This window comes from Chiloscyllium plagiosum, chromosome 2, assembly GCF_004010195.1.
Source record: "Chiloscyllium plagiosum isolate BGI_BamShark_2017 chromosome 2, ASM401019v2, whole genome shotgun sequence".
NCBI classification, from domain to species: domain Eukaryota; kingdom Metazoa; phylum Chordata; class Chondrichthyes; order Orectolobiformes; family Hemiscylliidae; genus Chiloscyllium; species Chiloscyllium plagiosum.
Genome location: NC_057711.1, coordinates 22500275 through 22523173, shown reverse-complemented (window position 1 = coordinate 22523173; position 22899 = coordinate 22500275). Strand labels below are relative to the sequence as shown.

General features: G+C 42.2%; 1 protein-coding gene across 22 annotated transcripts in view; it reads right to left on the bottom strand.

The window, feature by feature from the left end:
* Nucleotides 1–22899, bottom strand: part of LOC122557375 (teneurin-3) — a 2612756-nt gene that overhangs the window by 1050633 nt on the left and 1539224 nt on the right. For all 22 annotated transcript variants that reach the window (XM_043705048.1, XM_043705023.1, XM_043705127.1 and 19 more), the window contains one exon: nt 12953–13027. The gene's annotated coding sequence lies outside the window, so the exon portion shown is untranslated. The remainder of the gene's footprint in view (nt 1–12952; nt 13028–22899) is intronic.

Sequence of the window (22899 nt, the reverse complement as noted above, 5' to 3'; positions counted from 1 at the left end):
TCCCATTTAATGAGTGAAAGAGATGGAGGTGAGAGCTCTGAGGTGCGACAGATAAGGAACACGCTAAACACGTGCCTTTTTTACTCAAGCCTGAAACTTTACACCATGCTGCCCCGGTCCACACCAAAATCACACATGAGGACATTTCCAACCCGTGAATTTCACCCGTTAAAATTAATAACCAGAAAATCAGATGTTTGGAGTGCTGAATTTTCTCAAATATGTCCTATGATTTTAATTTAGAAGAAGTCAACAGACTATCAGTTTATGTGGAGATCAGAGATGAAATACTTTGACTGTTATTTCAGCATTAACCTAACCTTCAGCCAGAGGGTGGTGGGCCTGTGGAATTGATTGCCATGGAGTGCAGTGGAGGCCGGGATGTTAAATGCCTTCAAGGCAGAGATTGACAAATTCTTAATCAGGCAAGGAATTTAGGGATACGGGGAGATTGTGGATAAGTGGCGTTGAAATGCCCATCAGCCATGATTGAATGGCTAAGTGGACTCGATGGGCCAATTGGCCTTACTTCCACTTCTATTTTTTATGGTCTTAACAGAAAAAAACAAATGAAACACTATTGTCCATATTACTTGTTCGGGTCAGTCTATTTTAAAGTGTTCAGCAAGTTTTAAAGTTGTTGTTTCTGATGAATCAAAATTGTGCACCGACCCTCCTTGGTTGAAATGTAACATTGTCGGGTATCTCACAGAATACTGAAACTTCAGCCTCTTCTTTACATCATCAATGGTCTTCCTCATGAGGATCACAGCTGCAGAAAAGTCCTGAAAAAACATAATTCTTGATCCTTTGTACATCAGGGCCTGTGGATACTTCCCCAGTGCTCTGGAAGCTTCCTACGTCATTTGCTTATCTCTATAGTGCTGGAGTCGCACTAGGACTGGGCTGGCCTGGGCCTATGCACTGCGACCAGCTGGGCCCGCTTGACTTGCACCTGCCCCACCTCAATTTTCAAGGTTGTTGACCTGCTCCACGAAGTTCCGTACCTGTCTATCCAGGGCCTGAACCCGACCTGTCGAGGATTCTGCTGCGGTCTCTTAAGCTGCGGTCAGCTGCTCCACCTTCTCTATGCGCTGCCCGAGGCGCTGGATCTCCTGCTCATGCTTTTGCAGCATGGCCAGGATCAGTTCCAGCCTGGTCCGTGTCTCCTCCATCAATGAATCAATCTTCTCTCAGAGTTTCACGAACTCCGAGCCCAGGCTCTGCTGCGCAGGTAGGTCCAAAGGAACGACTGTAGAGACTGACACTCCGGACGCAGGCGTATCCATTGTTGCAGGGGAGTGCCCTGCTGGTTGTGATCCTCGTGGCCCTTTTTCCTTAGTCACCTTTCGTGATTGCCATAGGTAAGGCACAAAGATTCTGGAGACCTAAGATTGCCAATTGTTGCCAAAACAACAAATAAAGGGAGCGTAAAAGCACCACCTTGCCTGTATAATGGTGCAGAACTTAGCAGGGCAGACGTATTAGAGTGCTGCCATCTTGGATCTCCAGAAACCTCAGATATTAAGATTTTCTATAAATATCATGAAAACAAAAGAAGTAACAAAATGATAGCTGGTCCAGTACCAAGTAAGGCTGGAAAATAAAGAAATACAGACCAATTGAACAGTGATTTTGCATTAGTCTTCACAACAAAGGAGACAAGTAATATCTCAAAAGCAGCTATAAATCCATAAATGGAATGAAGGGAGAAACTCAGGAAAGTCATAATCACAGGAGAAGTTGTCCAGAGTAAATTGTTGAAGTTCCGGGCTTAGATATAGACTGATGGTCTTCATCTGAGGGAATTAGAATAAGTGGCTAGTGAGGGAGCTGATGCATTGGTTTTAAATTTGCAAAGCTGAAAATGTGTTGCTGGAAAAGTGCAGCAGGTCAGGCAGCATCCAAGGAGCAGGAGAATCGACGTTTCGGGCATGAGCCCTTCTTCAGGAATTTTTCTGAAGAAGGGCTCATGCCCGAAACGTCGATTCTCCTGCTCCTTGGATGCTGCCTGACCTGCTGCGCTTTTCCAGCAACACATTTTCAGCTCTGATCTCCAGCATCTGCAGTCCTCACTTTCTCCTTTAAATTTGCAAAACTTGTTTAACTTGGGGGAAGTTCCTATTAGTTTGGAAGATAGCAAATATAAATATTTTATTCAAAACCTGTGGGAGACATAAAGTAGAATACTACAGGCCAGTGAACTTAACATCTGTCATAAGGAAAATGTTAGAAATTATTAAAAATGACATTATAGCAAAGCAGTTAGATAAGTTCAGGATAATCACATCGAGTTAACATGGTTTTGTGAGAGGGTAATCATGTTCAACCAATCCATTTGAATATCTTGAAAAAGAACACATGTTTTGGATAAAGCAGAACCAGTAGATATATTTTGCTTCAATGTCTGGAAGAAATTTGATAAGATGCCACATAGAAACATAGAAAACCGATGCATGGGTAGGCCTTTCAGCCCTTCTAGCCTGCCCCATCATTCAATATGATCATAGCTGATCATGCATTTTCAGTATCCCATTGCAGCTTTCCCTCCATACCCCTTGATCCCTTTTAGCCACAAGGGCCACATCCATCTCCCTCTTGAATATATCTAACAAGCTGGGCCCCAACAGCTTTCTGTTGGAGAGAATTCCACAGGTTCATAACTGTCTGAGTGAAGAAATTCTTCCTCATCTCAGTCCTGAATAGCTTACCCCTTATTCTGAGACTGTGATCCCTAATTCTGGACTTGCCCAATACCGGGGACATTCTTCCCTCATCGAGCCTGTCCAGTCCCATCAGGATTTCATTTGTTTCCATGACATCCCCTCCACTTCATTCTTCTAAATTCCCGTGAGTACAAGCCCACCAATGCAATCTTCCTTCATATGTCAGTCCTGCCATCCCTGGAATCAGTCTGGTAAACCTTCACTAGACTCCGTCAATATCAAAAATATCCTTCCTCAGACGAGGACACCAAAACTGCACACAATTCTCAAGGTGTGGCCTCACCAAGACCCTGTATTACTGCGAGAAAGTGAGGACTGCAGATGCTGGAGATCAGAGCTGAAAATGTGTTGCTGGAAAAGCGCAGCAGGTCAGGCAGCATCCAAGCAGCAGGAGAATTGATGTTTCGGGCATGAGCCCTTCTTCAGGAAGGGCTCCTGAAGAAGGGCTCATGCCCGAAACATCGATTCTCCTGCTGCTTGGATGCTGCCTGACCTGCTGCGATTTTCCAGCAACACATTTTCAGCCCTGTATTACTCCAGCAAGATATCCCTCCTTCTCTACTCAAATCCTCTCGCTGTAAAGACCAGCATGCCATTAGCTTTCCTCACTGTCTGCTGCACCTGAATGCTAACCTTCAGCAACTGTTCCACCATGACACCCAGGTCTCATTGCACCTCTTCCTAAACTGTCACCATTCAGATCATAATCTGCCTTCCCGTTCTTGCACCAAAGTGAATAACCTTACATTGATCCACATTATGTTGCATTTCCCAAGTATTTGCACACTGAGCCAATCTGTCTAAGTCACCCTGTAGCCTCTGAGCATCCTCCTCACAGCACACACTGCCACCCAGCTTAGCGTCACCTGCAAATTGGGACATATTGCATTCAATTCCTTCGTCCAAATTGTTAATGTATATCGGGAAGAATTGGTGCCCCAGCTACTAACCCTGTGGTACCCTACTCGGCACTGCTGGCCACATCAAAGGTTATCATAAAAATTGAAAGCTCATGGTATATGGAGTATCATACTTTCATGGATGGAAGACTGGTTGACTAATAAATGCCAAACAGTAGATATAAATGGATCCTTTTTCAGGTTTCCAAGATGTAATTCGTTGTGCATCGCAGATGATGAGACCTCAACTGGGGGTGGCATGATGGCTCAGTGGTTAGCACTGCTGACTTACAGCGCCAGGGACCTGGGCTTGATTCCAGTCTCAGGTGAAATTCTATGTGAAGTTTGCACATTCTCCCCGTGTCTGCATGGGTTTCCTCCGGGTGCTCCGGTTTCCTCCCACAATCCAAAGATGTGCAGGTCAGGTGGATTAGCCATGCTAAATTGCCCAAAGTGTCCAGGGATGTGTAGGTTAGGTGCATTAGTCACGGATAAATATAGGAAAATAGGGTAGGGGAATGGGTCTTGGGTGGGTTACTCTTCTGAGGATCACTATGGACTGATTGGGCCAAAGGGTCTGTTTCCACATTGTAGGGATTCTATTCTAACTGTTTACAATTCATGTCGGTGATGTGGACACAAGGACCAAACGTATGATTACCAAATTTTTTGGCGGATAGTTGCCTTGAGGCCTAGAGATTTCTCTTACCATGTTTTAGCAAACCCGCCTTATTAAATACCTATGACACCCATGTTATCTCTCATATCTGATTCCAGCTCCATCTTATTGCAGCCATTCCCAGAAAAAAATCACCATTCAGCAGGTATCCTGGAATTCAGCATTCTCCATAGTGTCTGTGCCATTTTGAAACTTCATTGTATCCCTGGACAAGCACTTCATTCTGGAGCTGCCTTGCACAGTTGCTAACATTTGCCCTGGCTGTAGTAAACAGGGGGAAATCTGTACCCTGCTTTGAGGGCAGGACCTTGCCAAATGGCAGAGAATACCCTCTTCATCCAGAAAACAGCAGTGGAAGCCACAAGATCAGACCATTCACCCAGATTCAAGTAGCCTCACCATTTGCAGGAATGCCCAGCACAGCAGGAAAAATGTCAATACCCTTTCTGACTTCACCTGCATCTTCTCTCCATTACCTCACGCTCACTCTATTTCAGAGAGCAAAGATCATGCTCTCCCACTCACACTATGGCATACAGCATCTACCCCACTTTCAGTCACCCATATCATCACTCATCCTGCATGCTCTAGTCTCTCAAATACCTTATCACCTGCCCCATCAGTAATAGTTGTGCCATCAATTTGCATCTCATGTAATACCTTCCTTTTTCTCATTCCATGAGAGCCCACATCGGGCAGAAAGAAGCATGGTAGACAGTGAGCTGCCTGTCATTTTGCTTCTCGCACCTTCTGAGAAGGGTATCCCTTCTCTGACCCCTCCGGGTGGGCCTGGATACATGGCGGAAGCTGACATTGACTCGCTGTGAAGGAATTCCTAAGAAAGCCTATCCTCTTCACTTGACTGAGGTCTGCTGGTAACCCATAACAAGCTTCCTGACCTTGGCATGGGGAGGCATCAGTAATATAAGCTTGGTACCTACATAAAGGGAGTAACTGCAATGGCCAGCAAAGAAGCAATGCTGTGAGCATCCAGGTAGGCTCAGAGTGAGGACTATGAGAGCATGCAGCGTTGTCCATTCTATGAGCTGAGTGCATGTCCCTGAGCACACACTGTCCTTGCTGCAGCAGTACAATGAGAGTTGCCAGTGCACTCTGGGGTGCAGCATTGAAGAGCAGAAACATCCTGTAAGTGGATTGGAAATGTGCCATGAGAGTGCTTGGAAATATCTAATGCCAATGTCCATATAAATTGTGTACATACGGCAGTTGAGCATGGAGTGTGCCCTGAGATGCTGGCAAACGTTTCCATCATGGAGGTTGTTCAGAGTGGGCAGCGAGCTATATCTGCCAGGCACTCACTCTGCTCTCCATGTAGAGTTTTCCCAACATCGAGCAAAGTTGACCATTTTTGTTGCCTGATTCTGCCACACATCCTTGCTGTAGCTCATGCCACTAAGATCCCAAAGAGATTCTGCTCAGAGCTTTGGAATAGAGGTGGAGAGATTTTTGGTAAGATTGGGGCTGAAAGGTTAGCAGTAATATTTGGGAAAACAGATTTAAGTTGCATTTGAAAATCGAAGGCTGATAAATCCCTGGACCAGCTGAGATCCACCTCAGGTTGCTGAAGGAGGTGATGAGAGGGATAATGAATGCACTGGTGGCTGCCTTGCAGTATTCTGTAGATGCTGGACAGAATAGTAAGAAGCAACTAAAACCCCACTATTTAATAAGAGAGAAAGAGGGAAAAAGGAATACTGCACAAATATTACTTTGACATCAGTCATCTGGAAAATGTTGGAATCTTGAGAACTGAACATTGAGAAGAGTGTATAAATTGTATCGAATCAACTTGGATTTTTGAAAAGGAAGCCACGTTTTAACAAGTTTGTTGGCATTATTTCAGGACATTGCTCGGAATACTGATAAAGGTAAACCCTGCATGTGGTACATTTGTTTTTTTTCTGAAGTGCCCCACACAAAAGACTAATAATTAAAACTGCAGCACATGAGATTGGCAGAAGCAAATGCATATGGACTGTGAATTCCTTAATAGACAGACAGAAGACAGAGGAATCAATGGATCATTCTCAGGATGGAGGAATTGCAATTAACTGGACTAGGTCCACAGTTGTTCTGAATCAATATGAATGACTTGGAGAGAGGGATTAATGATATAATATCCAAATTTACTAACGTCTCCAAACTGGACAGGAAGGTAAATTGTTGTGGGGATATAAAAAGGTTCAAGAAGACCTCAATAATTTAAATGAATGAGGTAGAACAAAACAGCTAGAATAATAAGTGAAGTTATTTTCTTTGGTAGAAAAAAAAACAGAAAGGCAAAATTTTTTTTTTAAATAGTGAGAGGTTGGGAAGTGTGCAAAGGGACCTGGATGCCCTTGTTCATGAACCACTTGAAGTTAACATGTGGGTGCAGCAAGCAGTTAGGAAGGCAATGATATGTTGGCCTTCATTGCAAGGAGACTTGAAAACAGGAGTAAAGGTGCCTCGTTGCGGTGGTAAAAAGAGTAGGTGAAACCTCACCTGGAGTACTTTGTACAGTTTTGGTCCCCTTATCTTGAAAATAATGCAAGAGGCTCCATAAAACTCAAGTATGACAGAGTTTCAGCACACAATGTGGCCATTCAGACCATCATATCAATACTGGGTGAACAAATTAGCTGACCATTCCAATCCCATTTGCCAGCATGGTCCATAGCCTTGCAGCTTACAGAGTTTCAGATTCAGATCCAGGTTCCCTTTCAAGAATTTGAGAGTTTCCATCTCAACCATCAAACTGGACAGTACATTTCAGAGACACACAACCTCTGGGTGAGAAAGACTTTCCTCACATCCCCTCTAACAATCACTTTAAATCTACGTTTCATGGTATTTGGCCTCTTCACACTGGGAAACAGGTGTTCCTGTCCTATCCAAATCCCTCATTATAGAGACATAGAGATCTATAGCAAAGAAGGAAGTCCCTTTGACCCAATAAGTTTGTGCTGATCAAAAACAAGCACCCTACTATCCTGATCCCATTTTCCAGCACTTGTACCATAGCCTATTGCTTTTGCACTCAGAACTTTGCCTACAAATGTGTTCCTCTCAGTGTCTTGCACTATTTGAGGGATTAATCTCTGGAATAGTGGGATTTTTAGTGAGGAGAGACTACCTGTATTCCACACAGTTTCAAAGCACAAGGGATAATTTACTTAAAATATATATAATCCTTATAAGGCCCTGGCTGATAAGTCTAAAACTAAGGGAAAAAATCTCAAGGGATATAAGTCATAAAGCATAATCCATTTAAGACTGAGATGGGGCAAAAATGAGAGACAATCTTTCTGAAACATATAAGGTCCTGAGGGGATTTGACACAGTGGACGTTAAAGCAACGTTTTCTCTTGTGGAAGAGATGAAGTTTAAGGAGATAGTAACTGGTAAAAAAAGCAAGGGGTCATCCACTTAAAACAGAGATGAGGAGAAATGTTTTCTTTCAAAAGTTTGTGAGTCTTTGGGACTCTGTGACCCAGACAGCTACGAAAGCAGAGTTGTTGAATATTATTAAGGCAGAGGCTGAGAGATTATTGATGATGAAGGGTGTCAAGAGTTATTTGGGATTGGTCAGAGGATGGAGTTGAAGCCACAATCGCATCAGCCACAATTTAATAAATGACAGAACAGATACGAGGTGCCAAAAGGCCTCCTCTTGTTCCTAATTCGTATGTTTGTACTGAAACCCTCATGAGCACATAATGATGTGGAATCTTCATTCTTAGCTATCCCTTTTGTGGTTGTTTTATTGTGTGACTGATCGCAATAAATAGTGCACAGAATAGCGAACATTTACTAAAGCAAATCCAAGAAGCCTGAATCTACAGATGATGGTCAAAAACATCTCAGGGGTGTTGAAATGTGGGCTTCTTCTCAGTACATCTTCCGTGTCTATTTCACTTGTTTTGCTACTTTATTTTGACGTGTGTGAAAACTGCTAAACCTTTTCTGAGCTACCATCAGTTTCGAAGAAGGGTCACTGGACCTGAAACTTTAACTCTGCTTTCTCTTCACAGATGCTGCCAGACCTGCTGAGTCATTTCCAGCAGTTTCTCTTCTTGTTTCTGAACAAATTTGGTGCTCATTTTCCGATGACTCTACCTCACTCTGCAAAATCAAGCTGATTTCAGCCACATGACATCACCTGCGTATCATTCTCTGGGACCTCAGTCAGGTGTCACTTTGTTCTCAGTGATTGTTGGCAGTACATTAAATATGTGGGCAAAATTTTGGGGTGTCCTTCCCACCACCCCTACTTCCATTCCACTCTGATCACACTAATATACATTTACACATTCTAGCAAAACTAGTAGGTGGGGAACATAGTTAATTTATTCCAGTGGATTAATGATTAGCAAGATCAGTTGGTGAGCTGAAAAATTGAGCTGCTACTAGTTTATGCAATTAGTTTTTTGTTTCTGCTGGCAATGTGTACTTCACCATTTTCATTCCACGTTTATGCAGTATTCACAAATTTTGCATCAAAGCAAAATGACTTTGACACAGCCTTGGGGTTGCATTAAGAACAGATAGAAGAGAAGAACACCAGGGTGCCCTAAGATTGAGGGGAGGGCCCTTTGAAGATGTAAGAAAAGTTTTAGTCTTCTGTGACCACATTGCCAAGCCATAACTGAGAATGGGAGCCCCTATACACAGAGATCTTGGGTCTCAACAGTGATCCTGCAACAGAACTGGTCTTTGCAGTGAGGCCAAATGAATGAGACTTAGCCAATTCCAAAGCTTGCCTGCCAACAGGAGTCCTCCTGAGGGACCTGCCTGGCTTCACCCACTGCTTGGAGCATATCTGGTGCCTGTTAAATCTGACCAGCGCTCACTGTCTGGCTGACCCCATTTTTGTCAGTGTACAATAACGAGAATGGAAATAATAAAGAGACCTCTTGTATGCTGCAGTAGTGAAAGAGCAATCATAAGCAACTGATAATGATGAATGGATGGAATCCCATGGTACTGGAGAGATCAGTATTGTGTGTACTGGGATAAATAAAAGACTTTGTGGAAACTGACCAAAATCAGACAGCAGTCTCTCCTATCACAGAGAGGAAACTTGTAAAAATCTGGAAGACTTGCAAATGACTGGACTAGGTGTTCAGGAGCTCTATTTGGAAGTATACAAAAAGGAGTCAGTGTGTCGTTTGAAAGTTGTACTTTTTTTCCTGTGTTAGGTGGTGGATGAACCATTCAGCTCACACACAGTGACGGACAAAGTCTAAGGCAGGAGTCATTCTGAAGTGTGAGGCAGAAACCTGAGCTCCATGGCAGCTCAAACCAGACGGACAGAACAAACCAGTCAATTAACTGTCATTAATTTTCACCTCTCCACTGCCAAGTGGGTAGCTACCATTGTCTACTCACCTCCAGCATGAATGGATGGAGGCAGGAGGGTGACAGGTACCTGACCTGATGCATCACACTAAAAGCAACACACGACATCTGCCTGTTACCAAAACCACATCAATGTCCCTGATGGGATTGTACCCTGTATTGCTGCATCTGAAAATTCTGAACAAAAACCTTTTGAAAATTCCTGCTTGTTGACCCTAAACGTGCTAAAGAAGGAAAGAACTGGTCATCTAGTCACACACCCCTGTTCTTTACCCTTGACCTATAAACACTTTCATTCATATCTGTATCCAATTCTCTTTTGCAGGTTACAATTACACTTGCTTCCAAAACATACTCAGGCAGTGCATTCGAGATCATAATCATAATGTATGATGCAGAAATGAAAAGAAGAATAAAGCGATAACGTTTGACAAAATGAGGTGGGTCAAGGCTTGCAAGGTATAAGTGGAATTACAACTCAAGGCAAGAGATTGCATTTTATGTTGTCCAGTGGTAGCTTTCTAATTTCATTTGAGAATTTATTTTCCACAATTTGTACCTTCCGTATTGAATCCATGTTATGAACAGCGCTTTGGAGGGATACCATTTTTTAAAAAAACAAAGTAACAAGGCAGGACAAGTTACAAGCTTCTGTCCATCTGGAAATCACAAAAGCATATTGTTTTCAGTTAATAAGACCATAAGATATTAAACAAGAAGTAGGCCATTCAGCCCATCGAGTTTGCTCTGCCATTCAATGAGATCATGGCTGACCTGATAACCCTCAGCTACAGTTTCTTGTCTTTTCCCCATTACCCTTGATTCCCTTACCGATTAAAAATCTGTCTATCTCAGCCTCGAATATACTCAGTGATCCAGCCTCTACAGCCCTCTATGGTAAAGAATTCTGTAGGTTCGTTACCCTCTGGGGGAAGAAATTCCTCCTCATCTCTGTTTTATTCTGATTCTCACACAAGGGAAACCAGCCTTTCTGCATCTGCCCTGTCAAGTCCCTCTAACAATCTTGTGCATTTCAATAAGATTGCCTCTGATTCTTCTAAACTCCAAATGAGTACAGGCTTAACCGACTCAACCTCTTCTGATATAAGACGGTCCCCTCCGATGCCTGGCTCAGCCAAATGAACCTCCTCTGGGTTGCTATCAATGCTAGTACATCCTTCCTTATTACACCACAGAAACCAAGTCAGAATGACGACAATAAATCATTTTCAACATTAAAATAGAAAAATATCTTGCAATGCAAAAGTGGACTCAGCCAGATGAAGCAGAGTCATTTTTTTCTTTCCAATGGTCTTATTTATGACTATGTTTTCAAATATCAAATAAAGTGCAAACCACAGAAAGGAATATGACTAAAAACAGATGCCAGGGCTGAAAGATTCAATTGTTTCCTTGCTTAGTTCACATCCCGTGGCTCAATAACCTGGCTAGATGTGGAAAGAAAACCTGCCCAGATTTGCTGAAATATATGCCAACAGACTCTGTGTAAAATCTGAAGTGAATCGCGGCTGGATTACTCTCAGTTGTTAACAGTACAACATACCTGGTGCAGATGATGCTCTCGGGAAATGGGTTTCATGCAGCACCAAAGTTGTATTTTACTTCAAACTGAATATTTTTACACCCATTTCAAAACAGCAGCCTCCATGCATTGAGATTACACATTTCTCTCAGTGTTAATTTAGGGGAGATAGTGGTAACGTCAAATCACTCATGTTTCAGAACCCTACGCTAATACGCTCGATGGACATGGGTACGAACCCCATCGTGGTAGATGGTGAAATTTAAATTCAATGAGAAGACTATCATCCGCCACAGATTGTTGTAAAACACCAACTGGTTAATTAATGCCTGCACAGAAGGAAATCTGTCTTCCTTACCTGGTCTGGCCTACATGGAACTCTAGACACACAGTAAAGTGGTTGATTCTTAACTCCCCTCTAAAGTGATCCTAATAAGCCACTCACAGGATGGCCAGTACATGGTGATTCAACCACTATCGCTCACACCCCATGAATGAATACATGACCATCAAAACTCCCCTGATGTTAGAGCTTCCTCAGGAAATCATAAGCCCATAGGACATAGAAACAGAAATTAGGCCATTCAGCCCATTGAATCTGCTCTGCTTTCCAATCATGGCTGATAAGTTTCTCAACTCCATTCTCCCACTTTCTCTTTGTCAGCTTTGATCCTCTTAAAAATCAAGAACCTACCTCTCTCTGTCTTAAATACTCTCAATGACCTGGCCTCCATTGCAATGAATTCTATAGATTCATCACTCTCTGGCTGAAGAAGTTTCTCAGCTCTGTTTTAAAAGGTCTTCCCTTTACTCTAAGGCTGTGCCCTTGGGTTCTAGTCTTTCCTGCAAATGCAAACACCTTCCCAATGTCCATTCTATCCAGGCCTTTCAGTATTCTGAAGTTTCAATCAGATCCCCTCACCCTTCGAAACTTCATCGAGTATAGGCCCAGGGTCCTCAAACGTTCCTCATGTGTTAAACCTTTCATTCCTGGGACCATTCTCATGAACCTCCTCTGGACCCGCTCCAGGGCCAACATATCCTTCCTGAGGTATGGGGCCCAAAATTACTCACAATATTCTAAACATGTGGGGCATAATTTTACCTTGAAATAACCCTCACCTCACCATTTTCCTTCCCATCTCACCACCTCCATTTCCATCTCAGCTACAAAGTCAGGCAGTTGCCCCACGTGCATTTAACTATTAGCTGTCACTGACTTGTGATGGGGCTTTTGTCTCTCAGAAACCAGATGTGCCACCTCAGAGAGTCGTCAGACAATCTGAGTCCAATATGGATAGCGCCACTAGGCCTGGTGACCAGTGTACCCAGAGGATTAGCATGACCACACATCTACAATGGGTAACTGTTAAATCCAGCATCGCATCTCTCATGGTAAAACTACGTCTGCTGCATTTTGATTGCTGCCACTGGGAACTTGCTTTGTAATTTACTTAAGAGAGTGGAAATACTTGATAATGAATCAGAACTGTAAAAATATGTCAAGACTAACTTATCTACTGCAAAAAGTTTGTGCAGCAACACATAGAAACTTTTTAGAAATAGTGAACAGAGATGGATTTTACATATAAATTCAGTGAAGTTAAATAATTTCGGAATTAATTCACGTCAATTTACCGAACGGGTGTATTATCTCTGCATTCAGTTCTTAGCTCAAATTTGTTTTCACAAGTTCATCATTACATTGAAAACATGTTTTGAAACAGATATATTTTCACCTTACCTTGAAGGAGCACACAATAAGCGATAGTGGTCTTCTGTCACTGACTGATGTTATCAAGTGGTCCCATATTGTCTCCTGAAACATGAAGGGGAAGTAGAAGTGTCAACTGCATTATTTTAATCCAATGTTTGTGTTTTAATTTTGAATATTTCTGGAAAGAGCGACAGTTTGTGAAAGTTTTTCTTCTTGCACTCATCAGGACAGTCACAAGAATGCCCAATCTCAAATCATAACATCAATTTATACTCTAGTCGAAGATGGTGTTGATTGGTTGACAAGTCAACTATGATTAGCCAAGGCATTATCAATGAGTCAGTGTTAATGTTTTGGGTCCATTGATCCATCGTCAGAAGGGTTCCAAGGAAGGATCACTGAACTCGAAACGTTAACTCTCATTTCTCTCCACAGTTGTTGCCAGACCTGCTGATTGTTTTCAGTAATTTCTGTTTTTATTTCTGATCCACAGTTCTTTTTTTCATCAATGACCCAGTGTCAGGTTCATTTTAAGTTATCCATGTATTAATATCCATTATGTACTTTAGTTGGAAAAGTTTGAAGAACATTTCAATCATGCAAAGTAGATTCTCTATGGATGAGTACAGAGGAAGCTCACAGAGATTAATCATTGTGGCAAGTAAGCAACTGACAATCTTAACCAAGAGCTTATTGGTTGCAATTGTCTGACAGATGAAAGCACACACTTTGAAATTTCCTTCCACAATGCAAGTGGAATGATCAAGGTGAACCCGTTCTGGTTTACAGAAGCTGAAGGAAAATCTAAAGTGAAATAATGGAGGCCCAACAATCCTGTAACTGGTCAAAGAATGATGTCCACCATTCAGTTCCATTTATCCGTGTTTGTTTATTCTCCATGATAGTTTGCATGGCGAGTTCTATGAATAAAGGATGGAAATGTGAGTGCCCTCTACAGGGCGTCACTGTGTAAACATTCATAAATTTCCTGAACCAGTCATGTGAAGGATTGTGAAATGAACAGCTTAAGGTCTGAACAAAGAAGTCAATTTTTTACTGAGTGAATTCAATGTTAAATGAAAGAAAAAATGATGAGAGTAAAATAAAATTTAAGACATATAACTGATATAATAATAAAGAGAAAAGTAATATCTTTAAAGTAAATAAAACTTTAAGCTATATTTACAACTAGAAGGAATGAAACTCCACATTTGTAACAGCAAATTTTGAGGACCAGAGGTACTGAGTAATTGAGAATAACACTTAGCACATCAGGGTACTTGGATTGGAATTTTAATAATAATATAACACACCAAGGTACTTCAGAAAGTAATATAAAATAAATTATAATGTTGAGTCCCATGAGGAGATATTGGGTCAGCTATCGAAAAATTTGATCAAAAACTAACTCAGAAGCAGCGGCTTAAAGATAGAAGGGGAGATAGAGGGCAGAATTAGTGAGCACCTCCCCCACCCCCTGCCAATACAGGAATATTCAGAAAGAAGATAATTTGAAGACGCAGGCGTTGGACTGGGGTGTACAAAGTTAAAAATCACACAACACCAGGTTATAGTCCAACAGGTTTGTTTGGAAGCACTAGCTTTCGAAGTGCTGCTCCTTCATCAGGTAGTAATTGTAAGACACAGAATTTATAGCAAAAGTTTACAGTGTGATGTAACTGAAATTATACATTGAAAAATACCTTGATTGTTTGTTAAGTCTCTCATCTGTTAGAATGACCATGATAGTTTCACTTCTTTCATATGTAAATCACAATCCTTTTTTAAAAAGTTACATTCTCAGGTTAACTTTAACAATTGGTGACAGCCCAGATAATGTATTGAAGGTGTTAGCCCCCTGTGTGCTGCTGTCTGTGCCATAATGTTTAGACTGATTCTAATCTAAAAAAAAATGAATTAACAGAATCTTACATGGATTCATGCAGTTTTTGAGCAAAGTACAATGTCTAAACATTGGGTCGGGAATCAGGACAGGGTGAGGGAGTTGTTAGCAGCCCATTTTGAAGGAATCACCCCTCTGCTCACTGTCAACCACTCCCCCATCCCTTGCTGACACCTTTGGGAGGGGCTGTGTGCCAGGCTGTGTGCCATAGTGGTATTGGTCATTTGATGCTGCCAGTAATGGAAAGCTGCCGGGCTCTGATTGGTTCACAGCTCTCAGTGACAGGGTTTCTCACTTGTTAAGAGTTTAATTAAAAGGAAGGGCCAATAGAATCCGAGATGGAGCCATTTATTATTAGATTGTATCAGACTTCCCAAAAAACATTTGACCCTATCGTTTTCGTAGCTACTGAACATGAGCCCTGACTTGAACATTAAATGCTGGCTGAACTGGCAGAGAGGTTAGGAAAGGAACTCCAGAGCCCAGCAACTAGGCTGGAGCAACTGAAATGGGGGAGCAAAGGCCAGAATTAAAGGAGCACTGATATCTCACAGGGTTGTGGAGCTGGAGGACTTTGGAGAAGGGGATGGGGTGAGGCCACTGAAGGGATTTGAAAAAAAGGATGAAAATTTGAAAACCAAGAAGTTGCTTGACGTCGGCCAACGGGGATCATGAGAACTAGATGTTCAGGGAACGTGAATTACATCAGGGGTAGGAGAGTTTTGAATGACCTTATATTTATAGATAATACGGTTGGAAATTTAAGCAACCCATAGACTGAGGCAGGGATGAAGCCAGACCAGCGGAAATAGAAAATTATATGATGAAAGAAAATAAGGTGCATTAAATTTGGCATGAACCTGATGCTGAACTTAAAGTAATGGTAAGCCCAATTTTCCTCACTGTCATTTTGATACCAACTATTAGTTTGGTGCAAGATACAATCCTGATGAAGGGCTTATGCCTGAAACGTCCATTCTCCTGCTCCTCGGATGCTGCCTGACCTGCTGTGCTTTACCAGCACCACACAACACAAGGTACAAAGAACAAAGGTAAAAGGGTGAAAAATTCTCAATGCTTGCCGATAGTAACATAAACATAATGGGCGGCACGGTGGCACAGTGGTTAGCACTGCTGCCTCACAGCGCCAGAGTACCCGGGTTCAATTCCCGCCTCAGGCGACTGACTGTGTGGAGTTTGCATATTCTCCCCGTGTCTGCGTGGGTTTCCTCCGGGTGCTCCGGTTTCCTCCCACAGTCCAAAGGTGTGCAGGTTAGGTGAATTGGCCATGCTAAATTGCCCGTAGTGTTAGGTTACGGGTAAATGTAAGGGTATGGGTGGGTTACGCTTCGGCGGGTCGGTGTGGACTTGTTGGGCCGAAGGGCCTGTTTCCACACTGTAATGTAATCTAATAATCTAATCTAGCTTTCCTCCTCAAGTGACTGTCTGTGTGGAGTTTGCTCGTTCTCCCCGTGTCTGTGTGGGTTTTCTCCGGGTGCTCTGGTTTCCTCCCACAATCCAAATATATACCGATTAGGTGCCCATAGTGTTCGGTGCATTGATCAGGGGTAAATATAGGATAGGGGAATTGGTCTGGTTGTGTTATTCTTTGGAGGGTCAGTGTGGACTTATTGAGCCAAATGGCCTGTTTCCATACTGTCGGGAATCTTATTAAATCTAATCTAAAACTTAAGAAAGCAAAATCTCACCTGTTTGAGCCTGGTAGCCAGGTGAAGAATGAAACTCACTGTTTTAATGATAGGTGATTGCTTGCATTATCAACAGCATAGTGAATAAGTATACCTGTTCCTGGAAGATTACACACCAATGAAACTAACAAAAAGCAAAAAGGCTTTGGACAAAACGGTAATGGCTCTTTTGAAGACATTGAGTGACCTCTTTTGCATGGGGTGATAATCCTAATTAAGTTTTCGACTGCACAGATTGATAATGAGCTGTTAAACTGTTAGACAGGCGTTTCACAGTCAGGGTATTATGACAACTGCATTGACTACTAATGCATATGTCCTTCTTGGCCTTGAATCCAATTGCTAAAATGCATATGAGATTAAAGCTAATAGTCCGAAAGAGTGAAATGATCTTTCTGCAATGTTGCTGAGTTACTCAGAATAATCAGGGTTTTGGATCAATGTGTTAAAACATAATTCACTGATTGTAGGAATGAATAGCCATCGCTGTTATGCTTGTGATTTATTTGCCAGACTGCACATTCGGTTGTGGGTTTGGAAATTATATTAAGAAACTTGGTACCAATAAATATAGTTTCTGAATTTTGTTTTTGACCCTGGCGCAACTTGAGCTCAGACTGTGGGTAATCTTTTTGCCTCATCCTGCTCTCTGTTATACATCTGCCAATCATTTCCATAATTGAATTCACATATCATCCTTAAAGGATGCTGAAATCAATAGTGACAGTATTGTTGGTGACTTTAACTGTTAGTATTGGCAGTAAGTTATTTTCATAACATTGCTCTTTTGCCAATTTTATTAATAGCATTAAATTGTGGGCCACTGCCATCATTAAAATAGCAAACAATTGAGACTTGTTACAACCGATTAAGTGTCTGTCTCCTCATTTTGCCAACAATAACTTTTCTGTTTGGATGTCAGATTTGCACAGGGGACAAAACCGATTCACACGCATGTAACCTTATTGGTAGCAAAGCGATGTATTTTGGTTCAAAAAGAAATGTTCAGTGTGAACCTGAGGGCCTTTGAACCAAAGTCGTTCAATTTGGTTCTGGTGAAGGATCTGTGAAGGCAATGTGCTTGAACAAACCAGAAATACAAGGCAATCTAAAAATTAATACTGCTCACTTCCCATAGTCGATAACGCTTTTGGTCAGAATGCTGGAAGAATTTGCCTGTTCTTCTTTAAATGATGTCATGGAATATTGTAGTGTTGTCATGAGGCCAGCCAGATGTACATCATAGAATATGAGTTCCTGATTGAGGCTGTAAATCTGTTCCAATCGGGGAGACCTGGCTGACAGATTAAAAAAAGAGGGATGTCAGAGATTCTGACACACTGGCACTGACTCTAACGAGGCTGTGCCAGGGTCAAGGACTTTCCACGCATAGATAAAGTGTGACTTGGTGCAGAATACCACCTTCTGTGGGATTATTTCAGATATGTACATTCACCTGAGAAGGAGGATAGGGATTTAGTTTAACAAACAGGGGACCTCAAAGAAACCTGTAAAATTCTGACAGGAATAGACAGGGTAAATGCAGGAAGGGTGTTCCCAATAACTGGGGAGTCCAGAACCAGGAATCACAGTCTAAGGATATGGGGTAGGTTGTTTAGGACTGAGATAAGAAAACAAAATCTTCACCTGGGTGTGTGGTGAGCTTGTGGAATTCCCTGCCACAAAGTGGCTGAGATCAAAACGTTGAGTGTTTTCAAGAATGAATTTGATATATTTCTTAGGATTAAAGTGTATTGGAAGAAAATGGAAACAATGTTGGATGATTATATTAAATGGTGGAGAAAATTTGAAGGGTCAAATGGCCTACTCCTGCTCCTACTTGCTGCGTCTACATTGACCATCTCACTTGTGAGATGACATCTATGCTGCTGCAGTACTCGGTTAGCTTGGACGGCTGGATGGCTGGATTGTGATGCAGTAACCCCAACAGTATGCATTCAATCCGCACACTGGCTGAGGTTACTGTGAAGGTCCAAGACCCTCAGGTTAAATTCATCATCAATCATCCCTCTCTGTAATGAGAGAGCAGCACTATGGTTCTCTGGGACTTTGGTAACTACTACTTCCTCATCTGGCACTGCAGTGTTAGCCTGGACCATTTGGTCCAGTGTATGGAGTGCGAGACTCAAACCCACAAACCTCTTATCGAAAAATGAGAATGCTACGAGTAAGCCGCAGCTAAGGCTGGTCAAGGCTCAGCAGTGAATGAAGAAACTATGTTTACAGATCTGTCAGCCATTATCAAAAGCTTTGCGAGGTTCAACTAACAGCAAACAGAATCTGTAGAGGCTTTGCAGAACTGACTCCAGTGGCAGGGCATCAGTTCCATTCATCATGCCAACTTGCTATGCTCTCTGAGTGAAGCTGCAAATCAGCAGCCAATTATGGACAATTTCATGCAGTGGGTCAGAACTTTGTGGAAACTGTGTTGAGACAATCCACAGCAAATTCATGTGGACCAGTGTGGCCAATAACGAAAAAGAGAGGGGGGGGGGGTTGGCGGCGGAGAAAATTAAACCTTTCATCTCAGCAGGTTGGTTTGTAAAGCTACAAACTGGTGTGTTAATTCACCACACTATCTAATCCCCCAGAGCGAGTTTACTTTGATTTACTTATCAAACCAAAAGAATTTGCTTTTGGGAAATGCAAATGCATAAACTGAAGAAAATCTGAATTCTACAAACTTAGTGGTCCTCAAATAATGTCTGTATTTACAATTATATTGACACAATGCATACATCTTAGTCATATTCATGAAAATCTTCAGCTTCAGCTATCTACCTGAAGACACCTTCTTGGCATCATTCCTCTCAAGTGGATCTCTCAAATTTCGAATCTAATACTGATCTTGCTTTTTGTGCACCGTCTGTGCATTCTTCGATCACCCTATGATCCTTGTATGTTATGATTTGCTTGTACTGTGTGCAAAACAAAACATTTCACTGGACTGAGGCACATGTGGCAACAATAAATCAAATCAAATCAAATTCACCGAAACCCAATGAAATGCCATCATTTTTTGAGAACAGGTAGAGTGAGGGGTCAGGCTCCGAGTTGAGCTGAGCTGAATTAGAGATTGAATCCCATGCTATTAGGGTGAATCTGCTCCACACACTAGCCATCTGAGCTAACGAGCCCTTTGATACAAGATAAATCACATTGCAATTATCTTAGTTATATCAGCAGTACAGATAAAAACTCATTAAAGCCTCTTAGCACCAGCAATAATAGAAAGCCCAAAATATATAAGGCAAGGTCAGATAATACTCATTTTACAAAGCAATGTCACGGTAAAATCACCCATTTTGAGTGGAATTGATTGTGGATATTGAAGAAAGTGTTGAGATCAATAGTTCACTTATAGCTATCATCTAGATACTTTAAGAAGGCACACAAATAGAGTTAGCAAGTCGAGGTAAGGAGAATCCAAAGGGATTTTACAGATACATTAAGGACAAAAGGGTAAGTAGGGAGAGAATAGGGAACCTCAAAGATCAGCAAGGTGGCCATTGTATGGAGCTGCAGAAAATGGGGGAGATACTAAATGAGTATTTTATAGACAATAGACAATAGGTGCAGGAGTAGGCCATTCTGTCCTTCGAGCCTATACCACCATTCATTATGATCATGGCTGATCATCCTCAATCAGTATCCTGTTCCTGCCTTATCTCAATAACCCTTGATTCCACTATCCTTGAGAGCTCTATCCAACTCTTTCTTAAATGAATCCAGAGACTGGGCCTCCACTGCCCTCTGGGGCAGAGCATTCCACACAGCCACCAATCACTGGGTGAAGAAGTTTCTCCTCATCTCTGTCCTAAATGGTCTACACCGTATTTTTAAGCTGTGTCCTCTGGTTTGGCACTCACCCATTAACGGAAACATGTTTCCTGCCTCCAGAGTGTCCAATCCTTTAATAATCTTATATGTCTCAATCAGATCCCCTCTCAGTCTCCTAAGCTCAAGGGTATACAAGCCCAGTCGCTCCAGTCTTTGCATCAGTATTTACTGTTGTAATCTGAGGTAACCCTCTTCGCTGTCCACTACACCTCCAATTTTGGTGTCATCTGCAAACTTACTAACTGTACCTCTTATGCTCGCATTCAAATCATTTATGTAAATGATGAAAAGTAGGGGACCCAGCACCGATCCTTGTGGCACTCCTCTGGTCATAGGCCTCCAGTCTGAAAAACAACCCTCTACCACCACCCTCTGTCTTCTACCTTTGAGCCAGTTCTGTATCCAAATTGTTAGCTCTCCCTCTATTCCATGAGATCTAACCATGAGAGTGGAGTCACAGGTAGATAGGATAGTGAAGAAGGCGCTTGGTATACTCTCCTTTATTGGTCAGAGTATTGAGTACAGGAGTTGGGAGGTCATGTTGTGGCTGTACAGGATATTGGTTAGGCGACTGTTGGAATATTGCGTGCAATTCTGGTTTCCTTCCTATTGGAAAGATGTTGTGATACTTGAAAGCATTCAGGAAAGACTTATAAGGATGTTGCCAGAGTTGGAGGAATTGAGCTATAGGGAGAGGCTGAACAGGCTGGGACTGTTTTCCCTGGAGTGTCAGAGGCTGAGGGGTGACCTTACAGAGGTGTACAAAATCATGAGGGGCATGGATAGGACAAATAGACAAAGTCTTTTCCCTGGGGTGGGGGAGTCCAGAACTAGAGGACATAGCTTTAGGGTGAGAGGGGAAAGATATAAAAGAGACCTACAGGGCAACATTTTCTCTCAGAGGATGGTATGTATATGGAATGAGCTGCCAGAGGAAGTGGTGGAGGCTGGTACAATTGCAACATTTAAAAGGCATCTGTTTGGGTATATAAATAGGAAGAGTTTGGAGGGATATGAGCCAAGTGCTGGCAGGTGTGACTAGATTGGGTTGGGATATCGGGTTGGCATGGACGGGTTGAACCAAAGGGTCTGTTTCCATGCTGTACATCTCTATGACTCTAGGAGAAAGTGAGGACTGTAGATGCTGGAGATCAGCATTCCTGAAGAAGGGCTCATGCATGAAATGTCGATTCTCCTGCTCCTTGGATGCTGCCTGACCTACTGTGCTTTTCCAGCAACACATTTTCATCTCAATGACTCGATAAACCTTTTGATAGTGGAAGCTATTGGATTTCACATCAAAAAAATTACAACTTTCTTGTTGTTTATTGCCATCTGTCTATCAGTACCATATGCGGTGGAGCCAGTCAGTTTGATACTGTTTTTCTTCATAACAGGGTGTTTTCTTACGTGTAAAATAAAAAACAGGATCTAACCTTTCATTCCAGAGTCATGATCCCAATGCTGGAATGACAGCTGGAAACCCATTCCAAAAAGAAGCTGCTGAGGCTGGAGAGTCATACAGTCATAGAGTCATAGAGATGTTTTATAAAGATGTAACAGGACTTTGTTGCTCCTAGTTTCTCTGTCCCGATTAATGAAGGCAATCATCCCATGTATCTTTTTATCCATCTTTACTGACAAGTTCAGAATCTATGGGCTTGTACAGTACTTTCTCGGAACAATGTCTTTCATTGTTCAATTCCAAAATGAATCACCTCACACTTAGCAGGATTAAATTCCATCTGCCATTGCTCTGCCCAATTTACCAGCTGATCAATATCAAATGTAATTTGAGACCATCCTCCCCACTCTCAACAATACCACCATTTTTAGTGTCATCTGCAAACTTCCTAATTATACTGTCTGCATTCAAATCAAAGCCACAAATGTACATGGCAAAGAGCAAGGGTCTGGGCACCAATCCTAGTGGTGCACTGCTGATCACAGGGTCCCAATCACAAATCAATGCTCCATCATTCCCCTTTGCCTCCTGTTTGCAAGCCAATTTTGGATCCTGTTTGCCAAAGGTCTTATTGAAATCCATGCAGACCACATTAACTGCATTACTCTTGTCAATATATTTACTCACTATTTCAAAAAATACACTTAGTCAGACAGGATCATCCTTGAACAAATTGGAGCTGACTATCTCTGACTGGTCCCTGCTTTTCCAAGTGTTAAGTAAGCCTGTCCCTCAGGACCTTTTCCAATAGGTTCTCTACCACTGATGTTAGACTGGTTTGCAATTGATTAGCAAAGTTAGATCTCATGGAATACAGGGAGAACGAGCCATTTGGATACAGAACTGGTTCAAAGGTAGAAGACAGAGGGTGGTGGTGGTGGTGGGTTGTTTTTCAGACTGGAGGCCTGTGACCAGTGGAGTGCCACAAGGATCGATGCTGGGCCCTCTACTTTTTGTCATTTACATAAATGATTTGGATGCGAGCATAAGAGGTACAGTTAGTAAGTTTGCAGATGACACCAAAATTGGAGGTGTA